Source organism: Falco cherrug, chromosome 17, assembly GCF_023634085.1.
Source record: "Falco cherrug isolate bFalChe1 chromosome 17, bFalChe1.pri, whole genome shotgun sequence".
Lineage (NCBI taxonomy): Eukaryota > Metazoa > Chordata > Aves > Falconiformes > Falconidae > Falco > Falco cherrug.
In genome coordinates, this window is record NC_073713.1 from 3,976,927 (window position 1) to 3,995,890 (window position 18,964).

At 52.5% G+C, this 18,964-nt stretch overlaps 1 protein-coding gene across 2 annotated transcripts in view; it reads left to right on the top strand.

Moving 5' to 3' along the window:
* The window catches only part of SNX19 (sorting nexin 19), a 139,740-nt gene that overhangs the window by 115,880 nt on the left and 4,896 nt on the right, over nucleotides 1-18,964 (top strand). For both annotated transcript variants that reach the window (XR_008735432.1, XR_008735434.1), the window contains 2 exons: nucleotides 10,356-10,515; nucleotides 12,582-16,018. The gene's annotated coding sequence lies outside the window, so the exon portion shown is untranslated. The remainder of the gene's footprint in view (nucleotides 1-10,355; nucleotides 10,516-12,581; nucleotides 16,019-18,964) is intronic.

Below are 18,964 nucleotides of genomic sequence, written 5' to 3' on the forward strand. Positions count from 1 at the left end.
GATAAGTGTGTGGGGCTGGAGGTGGGAATTGAGGTGACGGCTGAACTGGGGAGGATACTGGTGGGGGCACAGAGGGGGACAGTGCCTCAGCCTCCCAGCTCAGTGCTCACTGCTTTTGGGGACAGGTCCTAGGAGACACCAGCCTGATGCTCAGGGCTCAAATAGCTGAGTGTGCCACCCCCAGCCGGCGTTGCACAAATGCTGTTACTGGAATTACCCCAGCAGAAAGCAAGCGAGCAGGACGCTTTGACCCCTCTGCGCTCCGCCAGCCTGGCTACGACTTCAAGGGAGCAAAGATCTTTTTGAGGGCTGGTGTTCACAGCGTCCCATGACTCTGCTGATTCCTGGCTGTAGAAATTAAAAGCCTGGAGGAAACGGTCTCCTCCAACGTCCCGGCACAGGCTGATTCCGAGTTGGGGGGGGACGGGACGGGACAGGAAGCACAGGCTTGGTGTCAGGCTGCTCGATCCGCAGCTGCTGCAGCGAGCAATACTTCAAAGCCCAAACTCTTGCTTGGTTTGCACGTGTCTGCTGGGAGAGGCTGTCCTCCCAGCAAAAGCTCTGCTGGCTGGGATGGAGGGTGGGCACAGGACAGACCCTGAGCCTGAAAGCACCCAACCAGGACCACACAGACTCTTTTTTTGAGGTTTAGGAGTGCTCTGTGCATGGGGTCTGGCACCTCGCAAGCTCAGCACAGTAGCCCTGGGGAGCAGATCCTCACGCTGTAGGGGCCATGTGGGCACCGGTCCCTTGCCCCAGGCCAGTCCTGCCTTTTGCAGCTTCGTTTTTATGGGCAGCGAGGCCTGAGAGCAGCTCATTACCTTCCCTGCTTGCTCAGGTTATATTTGCTGGCTTTTCCCTCCCTATAAAACAAGAATGCAGAAGCACAGGCTCGTGCTGGGGGAGCAGCTTAGGGGGCTGGAGGGCAGCAACCCTCGCAGGGAGGTTTTGCTCCATCTGCTGCAGGGAGCAAACCTTTCCCTGCCCTTAGCAGCCCGTCGAAGGAAAGGGACATTGCACAGGGTCCCAGCGAGCAGAGAGCCAAGCCAGGGAGCGGAGGGCTCTTCCCCTGGGTTTTTCCCCTCCCGGATACCACAGATGCCATGTCTGGGTTATCCACATACCCTGACAGGTTGTTGGCTTTGAGATAAAGCTCAGAAGCCCTTTAGCAAAAGGATTTGCTCCATCCATTTTTCAGAGATGGGATGCCCTCGCTGTCTAAGGCGCAGACAGGAGTTTATCCTGTGCCCTTAATGTCCCTGAGCTTTTCCCACTTGTCCGTGACGCTTTGCCTTCCTGGCCGGAGGTGATGGCTCCGGAGTGCAGCACTCCACTCTCTTATCTGCCCGCCCTGTCTGGTTCCCCCGCTGCCAGCTCCAGATCAAACACAAGGAAGCCAAGGATCCGGGCTATCACCGCTCTCCTGGGAAGCAGATAGCAAACAAAAAAAAAAGACATTCACAGCTGGACCGGCAGCACATCTGGTGGGGAGGGAGGATTTTGCTTCCTGGGGGACAGCCCCCCATCCTCTCCCCATCTTCCAGAGGGGCAGGTGCTCCCCATCTCTGTTGCCTTCAGGTTTGGGATACCCCCCAGGTAGGACGTCTCCGATGAGCTGAGCTTTCAGAGCTTCGGGAAGAAGCACTGGCAAAGGCAGCTCGCCGGTCACCCTCCCAGGCTGGCACTTGGCTGCCAAAAAAACGGTGCAACAAGCCCCAGGAGCCCTCGCAAAGAGCAGCTGCCTCCTCCAAGAGCAACAGGCAGGAGGTTTCTCGGTGGGACCCGCTGCCACCCGCATCTGCCTGCATCCCATGGCGGTGGTCCTCACACAGCAAAGCAATAGGGACACAGATGTTGGGTATTAAATGCCAACAGCCGCGCTCAGCTGTTCTCCCAGGCTTTGGCTGTGGTAGGAATTAAAGCCCTGCCTTGAACAGCCCTACCAAGCACATTCCCATCCCTGTGTAACCGCTCACGTATCCCTGTAACCCCCTTTACAGCAAAACACCTTGTGGGCAGTCAGCAGGGAAGGGAAGGTTTCTGCTGATCAATGCTCCCATAATCACTTCTGGCTTGATTAATACATTTTACCTGTCTCCTCCTCCTCGGAACCCATCTGAGAGCCAAGCTGTGATTTTACCCTTGAGAGAACCTCAGGTTTTTGCCCGTTCTGAGGGACTGCATTAAAATGTAAGGCCTTAATGAGAATGATACGGCTGCAGCAAAGAAATCCAGCCTCGCTGCTGTGTTTCCTGAATGATTTTCATCCCGCCTGATGGTATCAGATCAGCGGATGGTTGGGGTTTTTTTTTCTGGTTTATGAATGAATGTGATCCTTTTGCAGAAAGGGAAGTGTCAGCTTGGATGCTTTCGTCCTCAGATTTTTCGTGATCATTAATAAAGCCTGCAGTGCTTTCAGTGAGTGCAAGCCAAAGGTTTGGGATGTAACAGCTTCCTAGTGGAAAAAGTGAGTTCCTTCCAAATCAGAAGGCTTTTTGCAAAAAAGACACCTTGTTTCTGATATCTTCTTTTCACTTTATTTCCAGCACTTCGTTTAGCCCCTGGGGGGGGGCGGGAAGCCAGTGTGAAGTATTGTCAGAGGTCATTTGCCTTGGTTTAGGTGAGATTTTGTATTCAGGTATGTATTTATAATAGAGCTGCCGACTTCTGGCACGTGATAAGATACTGAGAGGAAACGTTTCTGCCTGGTTAAGAGGGAACAACAACCGGGTGCTGCCCAAATGGGGCACTGCAGCTGCTTGTAGCTGAAGCAGAAGATGCTGTGAACGCCGATTAGAGCCAGGCTGTTCCCAAAGCGGGTGAGCACCCCCAGAGATTTGCCATGTCCCCCTTGTCACCCCGAGCCTGGGACATGCAGGAGGTGGGAGTACCCGGAGAGGGTGCAGGAGTGGCTCAAAGGGAGAAGCCACGTTCTGCATCGCGCCCGCAGGAGTGACACTCCTGTCCGTGAACTCGTTGCAGTGGCTTGTCTCTACCTTGTGATGAATCCCAGATGATTTCTCAGCCCGAGTTGTACAGTCACTCGTGTTAGATTATCAACTGGAACTTTTACAGGCTGTATGTGGGGTTTGCGGCTTCCTTTCCCTCTCTCTGTCTCCAAAGTCCACGATTAATAAATCATCCTCTAGCCCAAGCTGAGTCTTGCTGTTTTAACTAGCTTATTTTTTTGCTGATAAGCTGGACTTTGAATTCTTCCCAAGATCACGGGTTGGGGCCAGTAATATCACGAAGCAGAGACTGTTAATCATGATATATCACATGCCAATGGCAACAGCATCAAGCACTCGCTGCGAGCAGCGCGTTTTCCTTATATCAGCATTTACAGGCAGAGCACTTGTATCTCACAGAGCTGGTGGGAGGGAAGAGTCGGGGCTCCCACCAGATATTAATTAGGTTTATTATCGGAGCCAACTCAACAGAATTGCAGGGCAGAGCTCTAAGTAATGTAAGGGGGAAATGGACACTGATGGCAGGAAAATGTTGCAGTGTGTACCTATTTCTTACACTGTATTCTACTCTTGCACCGTCTTCTGTCCAAAGGGACCCAAATCCCCCCAAGGATGGGACTGAAGGGTGGACCAAAGCCCAGACAGAACCTGCTACACCTTCTTGTTGTTTCATATTCTTCTTGCCCACCACCCTGTCAGCACATAAATTTCTTTTCCTTGACAGCTCCAGGCAAACACAGTACATTTTCAGATCCATCATGGTCTGATCCTTGTTCTCCCAGGCAGTGCCCGAGCTCCAATCCCAGTATCACTGGTGACCTTGGCCAACTGCTCCCATGGCTGTGCTGCTCTGTGGAGGTGTCTGCTGAGCCCTCCTTCTCCTCCAAGCCAGCTCCATAGAGAGGGAGGTCTTCAAGTTGTGTTCCTGTAGGATTAACCCTGCAAAGACCAGTGTGGCACACAGTGTCGGTCACCCTTATCAGAAGAGGGACCAACCCAGCTCTAGATAGAGCGGCTGAGGGGTTTGCACCCAGCAGGCTTTACTGGTGGGAGGTGGAGGCATGTCATGTGTGAACAGCCTATGGAAAGAACGGATTAATCAAGATTAAACGTAATCCTGATGAGAGCAGCCAGGAGGGCCGGTCAGGAGCCATAAGACACGTGCATGGGGTCGTGGTTACCAGCCCTGCTCTCCCTCTGCTAACGCCTGGTACCAAGCATTCCCCTCCACCCCAATCTATCTTTGGGCTGGCTGTGAACCCCCAGCCTGACTCATCCTCCCAGCTTAGCCAAAAAAAAACATCCCTTCAGTCCCAGCATCCCCCAGAGAAGTGCCTCGGTGCTGGCTGGTGGTGGCACATCTTTTATCTCGCTTGGCCTGGCAGCCCATGAATTCCTGCTCCTTTGCAATGGGGGTGGGTGAGGGACGGAGCATCGTCCTCAGTGCCCCTCTGCTTAGGAGGCAGCTCCCAGTGTCACAGGGATCAATCAGTTTGCTGTGTTGGGAAAATCTTGCTGCTCACCCAGCTGGGGTCTGGAGATCAGCCAGGGTCCATCCATGCCTCCGTGGGAAGGCAAGATGGGAAGACACGGTGAAGGCACGCTCAGGGCTTTGCGATCTTCATGGGAATTTGTCTCGCTTTCCCTTTTTTTTCCTTTTGTGGGGAGGGATATTTTAAACCGTAAGGATGCCATTTTTGTTTTTCTACCGTTCAGAAAGGTCAGTGGCTGGGAGCTGATGGCGTCTGCCCTGTCCTTGCTGTTCTTGCCAAACCTACCGGCCCATGCGGCACCAACACCTTCCCCTCGGCTACTTTTGCAGGAGATCAGTTTGGCTGGCCAAGGCTGGGACCACCTCAGAGGTGAGCTATGCTCCTCACCAATGAATCACGTTGGCAGGGATGTTGGCAGCATCCTCTGCGCCTCCGTGGGGTTTGCAGGGCCGATCCGGCTTGGTGAGCGCTGGCTTCCCTCCCGCCTCGCCTCGCTACAGCCATCACTTTGCGATTGAACTCCCAGGGTGAATCCCCCAAAGAGGGGGAGAGCTTCATCATGCATCTGCTGATGGATGGATGCATGTTTACCTTGGCCTTCACCGCTTTGTGGCTGCTGGATAGTTATCTGAGTGATGAATTCATCTGCGCAGGGACCCCCGAATTGTGGGGGCAGAGGGGAAGCATCTATTATAGCGGCTTGGCACAAGGGAGAAGGAATAGCAGAGGGGAGACAGGCCGTGGTTGGACATCAAAGCCGGCCTCTGCTTCCCTAGCCTATCTCCTAGATCTCATCTGGCCGTGGTGGAAGTGCAGGCATCTCGCTCATTAGAGGCTCGTGTGTCTGTCTGCAGGGAGAGAAGGGGATTTTTGAATTCCAGCTGTAATGGGCATATTACTTTCCTACTTGCCTGCCCTGTCAGGGATGATTTTTTCATGGGGTGGAGAGCCCCGCTGCAATCACGGGACACGCTTTGGCTGCGGGCCACCACGCTGCTGTGGGGAAATGTGGCAGGGCGCTTGGGTGTTGCAGCTTGGATCACATGCAGTGCCCAGGCGTGAGCATCCCCGGCTCCGTCCAGCTGTGGTGCTGAGCTGGGGCTGCTCCATGTCTCACGCGGAGCCAGCAGCTCGTGCGCTGTGCGGTGGCTGCTGCTGAGTTTGCAGATTCCAGCAGCGGGGAGAGGGGAAGAGCTGAGACCTGGAGCCTAATCGGTGGCACCTCCTCGTGCCTGCAGATGTGTCGGCGTGGGATGGTCGTAGGGGTTTGCACAGATCTGGTGGCGGGGTAAGGTGCAGAGCTGTGTGCAAGGAACTGTAAAACCCCCCTGAGAAAGTCGCCTGCTTAGGAGGTTTCCTTGCAGTGGGCACCAGGAGGTTAGCCTGCGCTCCGGGTCCTGCTTCCCCTAAACCACTTGGGCAGCTGCCTTCTCAGGGCTGCAAACCTTTTGCAGGATCGAGTGACCCAGCACAAACCAGGAGGTTCGCAGAGGGGGACCATGGGCTTTATATCCCGCTACGAGGGTCTATAAGGCACCAGGAGGTTCTCAGAGGGGGACCATGGGCTTTACATCCTGCTACGAGTGTCTACAAGGCACCAGCAGGTTTGCAGAGGGGGACCACGGACTTTACATCCCGCTACGAGTGTCTACAAGGCACCAAGAGGTTCTCAGAGGGAGACCACGGGCTTTACATCCCACTGTGAGGGTCTACAAGGCACCAGGAGGTTCTCAGAGGGGGACCACGGGCTTTACATCCTGCTACGAGTGTCTACAAGGCACCAGCAGGTTTGCAGAGGGGGACCACGGACTTTACATCCCACTACGAGGGTCTATAAGGCACCAGGAGGTTCTCAGACGGAGACCACGGGATTTACATCCCACTATGAAGGTCTACAAGGCACCAGGAGGTTCTCAGAGGGGAACCACAGGCTTTACATCCCATTACAAGGGTCTACAAGGCACCAGCGGCTCAGAGGACGTGTAGGCAGCGATCTCTCCGGCAGCTGATACCCAAATCCCCCTTAGCAGCAGCAGGATGGGTTTGAGATGGCTTTGGTTTAGAAAATAGATACCACGGTCTCTGACGGAAAGCTAGGTGGCATGAGTCCAGGGCAGGGATGCAGGGCCAAGCACCCCTGGGTGGTTACATCCCAAAGGTGCAGGTAGATGCGCAGAGTTATTTGCAAAGAGACCTGGACCCCTATTTGTGGTTGTGCTATATTGCTCTGAAAACAAGCCCCTTTTTTTGTATCTAAAGCCAGGAATCCCAAACTCTAGCAGCACCGCAAGCAGTCTGATAGGGGAGGTGTGGGGAACAGCTTCTTGCCTTGGTTTCTCTGAGCTGCGTGTCCCTGGGGCAGGCTGTGTGACAGCCAGGCTTGTCGGAGAGAACAGACGCCTCCATCGCCTCACCTCGTCCCTTTGCACTGACACATCGCAGGGCTGTCATCAGAAGGGGCAGCAGATCCACCTGGACCTTCTGGAAGTCACCTTGGTGGCCCAACGGTAGGGAAAAACGCTAAAAACAGGGTCATGTTGCTTCTTCTCCACATCCTCGAAGCGTTCCCCACGGAAGGGGACCTTTTGCCAGCATTGTGCAACGCTGGCTCACGTTTTCCTTGAACTTTAGTCCTGCTTTAATCTATGCCACAGTAACCCCCAGGGGGAAGAATGTTTCTGATTCCCGATTCCAGTTGCTATTAAAACCTTTCAGCTCTGTCCCAGGCCGTTGTTCTGTTGTTCTGTGTCCTGTCACCCGCGTTGTCCCCAGGGCAGGGGCAGCCGTGTACATGGATCAGCGAGTGGTCCTCCGTCGGAGCCAGCGCTCCCGTCTCCATCCCCGCGGGCTGCCAGCAAAGCGATTTTGCAGATGGGTTGTAAAATCAGCCTTGTCCCCATCGCTTATCGTCCCACAGAAAGCCGCGCTGAACTCTCAGATATTTGTTTGTTTGCTTGTTTTGGCAAGAAGAGAAAGGGTCAAATTTAAGTTTGGGGAAATGTATCCTGCGTCCTTCATCGTGGCTCCGAGTGGAAAAGCTGTTCCCCGCTTCCTCCCCTTATCAGTTAATTTAGAGGTTAATGTGGGAAAGGTAGTTGGCCAGCAGCAGGCACAGTCCATGTGTTAATCGTTATTGCTGCAGTTATTAATAGCCTGACTCTTGGGTAACATGTCTGGGCAGTGCCGGATCCGGGAATCACGGATTCTAGGAGCATGTGTCTGCTCACCCGGCTCTTTCGGGGGTGCGAGGTCTGCTTTCGGGGGGCTCTCCCTACCGCCACCCAGGTGCCTGTTTCTTCCGGGTGACGGTAGTTTGGCCGGCAGCTCCATTCCCGCGGGATTTGAGGGGGGGAGGGCAGCGTAAACCCACAGGCACCGGAGCAGGCAGGGGTGGAAACTTTCCACCTTTTTGTAAGATCGGGAGCAGGAGGGGAGAAAGCAGAAGGGGTTCACACTGGCAAGGAGGGCGTGGATGTGTTGCCCAGATTACAGCCATCCGGACCCTCACTCTTTCCAGGAAAGCCCATCTCTTACCACAGCCTTCCCAGGCCCCTTTTCATTGGAAATTACAATGAGCTGCCTGTAATAATCTCAGCTGGCTCTTTCCTGGAAGAAGGCTTTGCTGTCCCACCCTCTCACTGCCATTCCCCACCCCGGAGCGCTTCTTCCAGGGAAGCCTCCAGCTCTTCCAGGATCTCTCAAGAACCTCTGTTTCACATGAGGTCAGTCACCTGCAGCCCAGCGTCTATCCCAGCTGGAGCTGGGTGCTTTAGAGCAGCAGGGGATGCGGTACAGGCATTGGGACTGGGGTCTGGTTGGGGTTTTTTCCCCTCCTTAGCTGGTTGTGGGGTTTTTTTCAGATCCAGATATATGAACCCCACAGGGTCAAGCCGTCTCTGGGTGCTCGTGGGCGGTGGTAAAGCCGTGTTTGTGTTCCAGTTGAAGGGCTTGAAAGGGGACAAGGAAGGCAATTGAGGACCTTCATTTAATTGCCAGGACAGTTCTGGGTGTGGGCACAGGGTCCCTACTCAGAGCATCCTCGAGGTGGTAAAGCACTTCCTGCTCTGTCTCCAAAGCTTAGAGACAAAACCACAATTTTTAAGTTTCTTTAAGGCATCTACAGATGAGGCAAAGTCATTAAAGTGATGCAAACCAATTGAAATTACGCAAAGGCCCTTGGCAAACTTGCCCTCAGTTGGAGAAATCCTGATTCAGATCACTGGCCTTGAATCCTGTAGGCACCCTTGAAAAAGCTGGAAGAGACATTTGATCCAAAAAATCTATAAGGACTAAGTTTTGGTGGATTTACTTACTGAAATTCCATATTTACGTGTCACACGGTAAAGCAGGGTGCCTGTGTTCTGTAGCCTTGACTAGAAAAGTGGGAATTCAGCCTGGAGGAAAGCATCCACACGAATAAAAGCAGAAAATACAAGACCCCTACAAACCTCCCTCTGTATGTCTGAATTAACGCGTGCATCCCCTTCCTCCCCGACCCAGGAGCGACCACACTGCATCTCTTGTGTGCAGGGCCATCCTCTGCAGGGCAGGACACCCACCGGAGCGTGGTACCACCGTCTTGCCCGAGGCTGGGGATGGCCATTGTGGTCCGGACAATGATCACGGAGCATGAATGGAAAATGATCTCCTGTGTTGGGCTGACAACCAGCTCTCTGTTCCCCGGGCAAGTTCTCAGCTCCTGGGTGAAGGGAGCGCTCCCACCCCAGGCAATCCCCGCTTTGATCTTCTTGCTGGCTGCATTGCATTTTCTTACTGCTCCTGAATAATTCAGTACATTAAAAAAAAAAAAAAATAGAGGCGAGGGAGAATATTCCTTTACAGCTTTATTTACTGGTTGCTTTTGAGGAGTCCCCCACAAAGCCTGCCTATAAGAGCATGGCAAGGAAACAGAGAGGAGGGAAAGCCCTCTGGTATACCCAGGCTGCCAGACGATGCTCGCACAAGACTCATGTTTACCCAAAACCATCTCAACCACCTCTTACAGCAGGGAGAGCCCAAATTCACCCTGAATGTACAGAGGACAGTGTGTTTTAGCACGTTCACATGCCACCTTTCGTGTGTTGTCAAGAGGCAGGGTATTAGTTGGGGAATACATGGGTACTGGGGCCTGTATATGATGATGGGAGCTCAGGACGAGGTTTTTTTCCTAGCTGATGCTATCCCAAAATTTATACAGACTCTGCTGCCTCCTTACCCAGCCTGCAAGCCCTGTATCTGCCTACATTGCATCCTGTGGTGGCACAGAGCAGGGAGCGACCGTGGGAGGGCAGCTGTAAAGAAAACTATCTGGCCTGTTTCTTTGCAAAATTGCCAGGAGGAAGGGGCTGGGAAGAAGGAGATCCGAGTCCTTTTCCACCTGGTCCCTGCGCGGGTCTCACATTGTCCATGTTTTGTTTTGGTTTTTTATTTCTGTTTCCCCACTGGTGCGGTCTGGTTGACCGGAGCGGGGCGCAGAAGGCTTTGGGGGAAATGGAGCGAGGATTTTTGCATGGCAAAATACATGTTATTGCCAGACCCCTTTTTTCAGTTTTTGTCTCTCTTTTTTTTTTTTTTTTTTTTTTTTTAAATGTACTTTTGAGGATCGTCCAAACATAGAAGACTTTAACCCAAAAGGAATTTTATCCAAAGCATTTATGAGCAACTTAAAAAGGGGAAGGCAGTGAGAAGGAACTGAAAGCCAGATGTAACTACAGCTTTAGATGGCTTTTAGTTTCAAATTTTGTAGGGGCTCTGACTGGGAACCGTCGGATTTCAGCCCATGGTCTGTAAGCGGGTATTGAGGCAACCATGAACTTTTGATCGCTTATTTCCTGGTCTTCTGCCCATCTCCAAAAGGGAGTGTCTGACCATCTCATTAAACCCTTGCTTTTAGATGCTCATATGAGGAAGGGAGCAGCCAGAATAAGCAGAAATGCTGTGAAATCCTGCACTCAGGAGCTGCGAAACACCCCAAGCAGCGCAGAGACCCGCTCCTCTTGAAGGCACATCCTGGGGGCTTGGCTCCAGAGATAGAAATTATTCAAAATAAACAGGTAAGCAATGCCTCACGTGTTATACTTCAATACAGACTATACTCTGGCATGAACTGACCTGCAAACACAAGCAAACCTTTGCTTTGCTAAGGAGGGGAAGATCAAGATAGCTGTGGGTGGGGGAGGAAAGGCGCAGATCTCACAGTGGGAGCAAGTGGCTTTTGAGGAGGAGGGCAAAGCAGAAATCCACCCACTAGTAACTGTAGTGAGGTTCTGCAACACAAGCAGGCTGTCAGGTGCTCCTCTGCGGAGGGCATCCTTGGGTAAACCTCTGTTAACCAGGATGGGGCTACGGGATGAAGCTCAGAGATGCTCAAGGCACGGGATTTCCCCTTTGCAAATGAGATCTTCTGGTACTGGTATCATTGGGGGGGTGGGGGGGAGAAGTCCCTCTGGCTGCTAGAAAAATCAGCAACAAAGCTATAATGAATCTAGAAAAACGAGCCTAAACTGGGGTAGAGGCTTGCACAGCTTCCCTGTGAAGCGATATGGGATAATTAGGATACAGCAAGACATCAGCACCTACTTGACTTAGCATCCTCTGCTGTCCTTCTCCTCTGCTTTGAAGAAGGATGTGACAGTGTCCCTGACTAACGTGGGGGTGTTAGCGCGCAAGCTGGGGGAGAGCAGCCCCCCCCCTCTCTCCCCTCCCCTGTACCCCAAGCAGCATCAGGGCCTGGTGCTCTCCAGTGCATTTAACTTTGCTCTGTGTTTTGCCAGACTATTATTAAGAAATAGGGCTCTGCCTTTTTATCATTCCTCTGAGCGTCTGTCTGATGTCATTCTGTCTGGCAACCGAGCGATCAAAAGAAGCTCCCCTGGGAGAAATTTCTCAAACAAACAGCCAGCAAGAAAAAAATAATACCCCATTAAATATAATAAAATGCAAACCCCACAGCGTCTCCCTGATAAATGAAAAGGCATCGTAACGCAGACTCTGAGCACAGAAACTTGCCTCCTACCATTCGCCCAGAGCAGGGATGCAGCGTGCCCTGCGCTTACCTGGCTGCTTACCCTTAACTGAAGCGGTTTCAGAGTCTGAGATCACGAGGCTGGGGTCTGGGATCTCACAACACACACAATTCGGCCAGCAACACCTGCTCCCATCGCTCGAGCCTTCCTGTGTCACACCAGCACACTGGGACCTGCAGCCCAAGCAGGTTTAGCTCTTATGTTTTTAAGCACATTGGTTTGGGGTTGGTTTGGGGTTTTTTTGCCCTTGTATTAAGGCATATGTACGCCTGCAAAGCAAATTCTGGCTCTGCTCCTCCATATTCATTATGTCTTGCAGGTTGCAGGGGTAGCAACCACCCCGTTGCCCACCCCTGCGAGCCCCTGGGATGTACGTAGGCTTCTAGTTTTGGCAGCTGTGATTTCGATCTGCGCGGCGCTGGCAGGGTCCTAAGAGAGCTGCTCACCGAGCTGGGTAAGAGCGAGGGAAGTTAATGCAACCTGATGCAAAGCTTCGTGTGTCCCCCCCCAGGCTGGGGCAGGAGTCCCCTAAATGCCAAAACACTTCACAGCCACGTTTTTGTAAGGAAAACGACCAAACAGTGACTTGACTCTGGATTTAGAAAACAAAGATAGGAGGAATGGGTTTTTATCTGTCAGAGCAGAACGTTTGAAGAGGGGCTGTCGTGGAAGGGAGCGTACGCGCTGATGAAAAGCCGCCCATTTGAGCTGGATCCCAGCTGAATTATCTTGGATCCATCACTCACACATCTGTAGCTGTGATCCTCCTTTCCAAGCTGCTTCTCCTCAGAGCACTTTGCCGAGGTCATTCCTTTTTGCAAGCCTCGTTCCCTCTTGCCTTGCAAATCTCTCTGCCATTTTCTTCCCTCCTGCTGGGAGGTTTCGGGGCTGTCGGTGGAGCCCCTCTCCTTTTCCCCGACGAAACTGCATGCTCTCCGCTTGGCTTTGCTGGGAAACTTCCCACGAGTAGCCGTGAAAAACGGGTCCGTTTTCCTTGTCAGAGCCCTGAGTGGCCCTTGCTGACAGCCCGAGGCTGGGGGGAGCATCCCACAGCCCCAGAATGAGGCGTCGGTGGTTTCTTTGTGGTTTTGCAGGGTCGCTGCCGCAAGGCTGAGCTGAAATCCAGCGCGGAAGCTTCCCAGGGAGCAGCTCCAGAAAATCTGGGAGAGGGCGTCGAGAAGCACCTGCGGCTCAACAAGCGTCGGTGAAATACAGCGGGATGGTACCTGCAGCATCCCTGCTGCCTGCGGGAGCTCAGCCCTGGACCAGGGCTGTCCTGCTGGGGCTGGGGTCTCCTGGCTTAGGGTAATGCCAGGGGTTGCAGCAATCTCAGGGCACGCACCCACCTTTTCCAGGGTGCAAAGACCTTGGGAAATTCCGGGGAAATTTCTCTTTTTTTCCTGCTGCTCGAGGTCAGTTTCCTTCCTTGCAGATTGCAGGCTCCCAGGCAATAAACCCAGCAACGTACCACCTAGGACAGACTGTCCCTCCAGATCTTTCAGCCATTTCACCGGGGGGGGTCATCGCTTCGCACCTTCCCACAGCAGCACTGCAGGTCCCCCGCCCCCAGCTCTTTCTTTTGCAGTGAGAGGGGAAACTGAGGCAGAGGCCTGAGCTTTCCTTTTGAATAAGGAGACCTTCTCCAGGCCCCTGCATGATCTGAAGGGATGGGGCAAATACCCTCACGTGCCAGACAGGGATTTTGCCGCACTGACGTGGCCAGGCTCAGGGCAGAAGGGAGCCTGGTTTCAACCAGAGCGATGATGAGATAAATTTAGTTCCATCTAAACCAGTCCATGCTTATACATTCACTGTGGAAACAGAGGCGTGTGGATAAATGACAGTTTTGGCACACTTCTGCTCCGCTTCTTGTCACTGCCTCAGTTTCCTCTCAAATAGAGATATTTCTCCGTCATCTTCTCCGCTGTGGGATCCTACACAAATCTCCATTTCCAGCCCTCAGAGGTGGGACCCTCACCCCCAAACCCCTCAGGCAAACCCTTTTGGGTCCATCCGAAAGGGGCTGGTATCTCTCACACTTGGCTGGGGGAGCTGCAAGGTTTTTCAATCATCTGCTAATGATAGGAAAGCAACTTTTATTCCCTCTCTCCCCCGGACTTGGCAGGAAAGGTGGAATGTGGATCGCGAGAGGTGCAGCCACCTTTCAGGCCAACAGCTGCTTTGGGGGATGGGTTGGATAAATGTGCAGGATTTCCAATCAGCCCTACACATCCCGGCCAGAAGACTTCACCGGAGCACGGGCGCAGGGGGATGGCTGACTCTGATAACGCCGCGTTCATCTCGGGTGATCCCGGCTCGCGAACCCACCGCAAAGGCACCGCTTGGCAGCTGGAGACGGCCGAGAGAAAACCAGGTCAGCTTGCTTTGGAAAGAGCAGAGGGATCTCCTCCAAGACATCTTTTGCTGCTTTTTTGGATGCTAGGGCTGTCCCTACGGGAGGAACCAACCCTGCTTCGAAGCGCTTGCGTGCAAGGTGAGACTGGGGGATGTTTTTTCCCCCCTGCCTCGTGAAGGGGGAGCAGAGGTACGGCAGGGCGATGCAGCAGGCTCAGGAATGCAATTTTCCGGGGCTTTCCCATCCACCTGTTGCTGTTACCCGCTTGGCCGGCCACCTGCTTTCCATGGTGGCCATGAGATGCCTGGGCGGTGGAGGGGCCACCCCAGAGCATTCCTGGGAAGGAGATGGCACCCAGGGAAGGAAGATTCCCAGCCGTCCGCTCGCCATGGGCAGGCTGGAGAAGAGCCACATCTCTGGACAGACGGACGGACTCTGCTCCCCGCCTGACAGCACAGGACCATCTCCAGATGGCTTCCCAGCCACAAGCCGTGTCACCATCGCACCACCGTCGCCGTGTGGGACGAGGTGTTACTGCTTAGTGGGCAGACAACCTCACGCATCAAGAGATCTTGTGGGAAGCTTGGATTTCTTCTTCTTCATCTCTCCTCTGCCTTTCCCTCCAGCCGCCCCCTCCCCGCTTCCCACCCGCCCGCCTGCCCCATTTCCTATGCAGTGGGAAAGGAAACAGCCCCGAGGAAACAGGCTGGTCTGAATTTCCATCTGGGCACAGTGTAACACAGCCCCAGGAACGGCCAGGCACGCTATGATCTCCCACCCTCCAAAATCAAAGCAAGGCAAAAGCTGCCTCTCCTTTTTCCCTGTTGCCAAAAGCTAGAAATCCCATCAAGATCCAAAGCGTATCATTCCAGTGGGAGATTTATACTGGGGGAAGGAGCAGAATTGGTTATTTGATGATTGGGTTGGGCTTTTTTTTTTTTTGTTTAAAGTCCTTAATATCTCCCTTCCCTCTTTCACTGCATAGCACAAATCCCCTTTCCAACACATGCACGAGAGCAGAGCTGAACCGTTCACACAGAAAACAGGTGATAAATCACAGGGCAATTGATTCAAACCATTCCAGGGAATGGGAAACACATGGACAGCCTTTCTAATTAACTGTTTGATATGGCTGCGGTGAGTTTGGGTGTAGTTTCCAATGTTTTGCATTTGGCTTGTCTCAGCCCTCTCCATGGTAACTGCAGTTTACCGGAAAGTGAGAAAATCCTGCATTCAAGAGAGCTAAAGTGACTTGGTAGAGTTCAGCTCAACCACAATAAAAAAGAAAAAGAAAAGAAAAAAAAAAAAAAAGAAAAAAAGAAAGAAAGTAAATACAGTGTTTTTCTCTGCGGGAACGTTCCCTTCTCTTTCTCTTTCCAGCTGGACAAACAAAATAAAATAAAAGGTCCTCTTTATCTGGAAATCTCTGCTTTCTGGTGGGTTACAGAGCGTTCGGACCTGTTGCCCTCCGAGGCACACGCTGAGATTTGCAGCAAGGGCTGGAGGAGCAGGGGAAGGAGCCTGTTCCTCTTTTCGTGTCCCTCTGCCAGTGCTCCCAGCCCACCGAGGTACCCAAACAGCCCGTCCATCACCTCCTCCCAGCCAAAATGCCCACCAAAACACCCAAGAAGTGTCAGGCTGCGGGTGTGCCGAGACCCCGTTCCACCCACGCTGCTCAGCACATCGATCTGTCTGTGCATCTCGTGCAAGACCCATCTACGGGGTTTCTCTTTATTTGCAGGGTGGCGTTTTGCACCCAGATGTCATCCTCTGGGTCTGGGGTGGCAGAGCGCTAGCCCCAGCAGGGCGCAGGGGGCTCAGGGCATGCATGGCACGTGTTTGGTCCTGAGTTGTGCTGTTAAAGTAACCGAGCCTTTCAATTCGTAGTTTGGTTTTTTACAATTGTAGAATTTACAGCAATTCTTCAACTCCAGAAGCTCTGTTAAGGACATCAAACGCTCCGAGAGGTGGCTGCGTGTTTTGGAAGTGGAGCAAGCCCAGCTTTGCAGGAGGTGCAGAGACGTCAAACCTGCGTGCTTCTCCCATGGGAGATGGGAGCTGAGCAGGTACCCATGGGATAAACCCCGGGAGGCATCTGGCCACCTGGAAGCGGAGCGGCGTTGGTGACCCCCCCAGCAGCAACATCAGGAGGGAGCTGAGCTGGAGGAGTTAAAGGTGACGCAGGGCATGAGGGCTGGGTGCTGCGGTAGCTGCCAGAAGAGGTTTGCAAACAAAAGGAGGATGGGGAAGGGTGGGCTGGGGGTGACGGAGATCTGCCAGGGCCACCTGGGTCACTCTGGAAGGGGTTCACAAAATGCCCTGGGGACACTCACCCCAAATGGCTCCAAGCCCCCTATGTCCTGCCGGCATCTCCAGAGTAGCCAGCACATTAAAATGTAATTTTAAAAGGAATAAAGGTTTAATCCATCTGTGTTTGAAAACAGTCTTTTCCCGTATCCTGCTTTTGGCACGTCCTCCCAGCTGGGACGTTGCACCTCGCTCCGTAACGCGGGCACAGCTGCTGCAGCCGGGGAGGCGACTGCGACGCAGGCACTGAGCAGCAAACGAGCTTGGGATGTTAATATTTTATTGGCTTTTTTTTTTCCTCTCCCCCCACCACCCCCCCTGCTCTTACCTTTTCTGCACCACGACTCCCTGGGGCCCCGATGGAACATCTGGCCAAACCACTTATGGTTCCATTTATTGGCAGATAATTTATTTGCAGATCAGCAGGGAAAAGTGACCCGACCATTTACCGGAGGTATATTGGTTGACCCTTTGGTGATGCTTGCTTGAACATAGGTTCGTTAGGTGTTTGGAGCCTGATCCAGACCCAAGGAAGTCAAACACAGATCTCCCCTCTAAGATCCAGGGCTGTTAGATCTTGATCCAAAAACACTGGGGGAATTAGTCAAATAAATGCTCTGTGAATATTATTACATATTATTCATTCTCTGGGAATATTTTAAAGTATTATTCACTTCTTGTGCATAATATTAAAGCAGCTCCCACTCAAAGAAGGAAATTAAATTGTAAAAACCAGTGTTTCTCTCTGTCCTTTTATCTTTTACGCTCTTTTTTTCCCCCCACCATCACTTTCTTCCAGCCTTTATTTTCGGCAGAAGCGCCCCAGATCCCAGCACACTGGCAGTGTGATCCAGGGACAATCTTCTGGATCCGTGCTTTCCCAGCACCTCTCGCTGCAGGGGCTTGCCTGTCATCCTCCCTACTGCTTATTTGTGTTGTAGCTGTAAGCTCAACTCATTGCATCTGAAAGGTGTCAACAGGCTAATACTCCCTTGTCAGCAGACTCTTCAAAGCTCTCTTAAGCCCTTCCAATGGCCGTGGATCCTATTCAAATTCTGTTCCCCACGTTTAGCTAAAATTATCCAGCTTTCAAAAATATATTTGATTTTTATTTTTTTTTCCCTTGCACAATCAAAAGCGTGGGCTTGTTTTTCTTTTGAATCAAAATGCAGAGGCATTTTCCAAGGAGGCATTTTGGAAAAAATAATGAAAATTTCGCAAATTTTGCAGCCAAAAGCAATTGACCCTTTTCCCCAGGGAGGAGTTTCATTTACTTCTGGCATTGCCACGCATACCGGTGGTCAACCCCATCGTACACGTGGCTAATCACAGCGTATAAAATGAAACAGGATTCTTTGCATGGGCTTTTGGGAACAACAGCCAGAGCCTGCGTACAGGGAATGCTTCACAGCTGGGCACGGCAGTGCAGAAACCCCTTCCCATATGCAGGGCACGAGGCAGTGCCACAAATCCTGCCAGTTTTCCAGCACCCGTGGACCAGCAGGACCCGGGAGCCGGCAGCTGATCCCATCTTGATGGCTGAGAAACTTCCCAGTGCTTCCAAAACACTCTGAAAAACGCAATTTCCCCTGTTCCTGGATAGCACCTGGGGACCGACCTTTATTTTTACAGACTCAGCCTGTGCGCCAGCCTCCGTGCACGTTTTTAGCAGCTTTGTCTAACTGTTAACACCCTGCCCGCCTCTCAGTCACCACCCCGGTGGGAAAGAGTCCCCAGCGATGGTCGGAGCAGCATCCTTTGCTGAATCAGTGATGGAAATGCTTTTTCTTAACGTGCCCCACACAGACGGGACCGTGGAGAGACGCCTCTCCTCCCAGGGCTGTTTGAGGTCCGTTAAAGCCCTGCAGAAACGCAGGCAGACCGAGCTCTGAGTGATAGTGGATGCTGACTTCTGCGGTTTTGTTGACCTTGCTGAGTTGCTGGCCCCGTTAAAGGCTTACTCATTGATGGTGACACAGTTGGGAACTGAAAAAGGAGAACATCCTACAGTCTGGGGGGATAACTGCCTTCCACTTTCCGCTCCGGCACTGACTTACTACGTGACCTTTGTCATGTCATCTCATCTCCCTTGTCTCCTCCACAAAAGACAGCCTGTGATGCTCATGGAGGTGCTGCCCTTTCCAGCCCAACTACCCGTGGAAAGCCAAGGATCGGTATTTTTAAAGGCAGTAGCCACAGTGATATTTTCTTCACAGGCTCTGTGTTCCTGCATTTCTAAATCCTTAGCTCTTTTAATTTCTTGGGGAGAGCATCTGGTTTCCAGCTCTGGGTCTCTCCAATCTGTCATTTTACACAAATATACAGACATCCCTTTTTTGGATGATGGATTAGGGCAGCACTTTGGCTTGGATCACACAGCCCAGACTGGAAGAGGGGCTTTGAAGTCGTGAAATCTTCATGTTCCCGTACTGCCAGCAGAACAGCGCACAGGAGAGATGTACATGCTGGGAAACACAGACCCTGGCTCATTTACACTGCTCCAGCGTCATCCCGTATAACATTACCCACTAGTTAATTCACCTAAAGGGCATCGTTACCCTCTGCTTCCTCCACAGTAAGAGGCAGGGAGTTGGATCTCACATGGATTTACACGGGAGGACATGCTCCTGGCCTTCGAGGGAGCCCTCGGGACCACCACTACCATAGACCCCTTGCCTAAATCCCTATAATAATATCCCATCCATCCACTCTGCGCTGCCAGAGCGGTGCAATGCCAACTGAACGCATGCACAAATTGCCTCCACAGCAGAAAACGCCCCTGTGTTCATTTCCCAGCATCTCCATCCCTCCGCG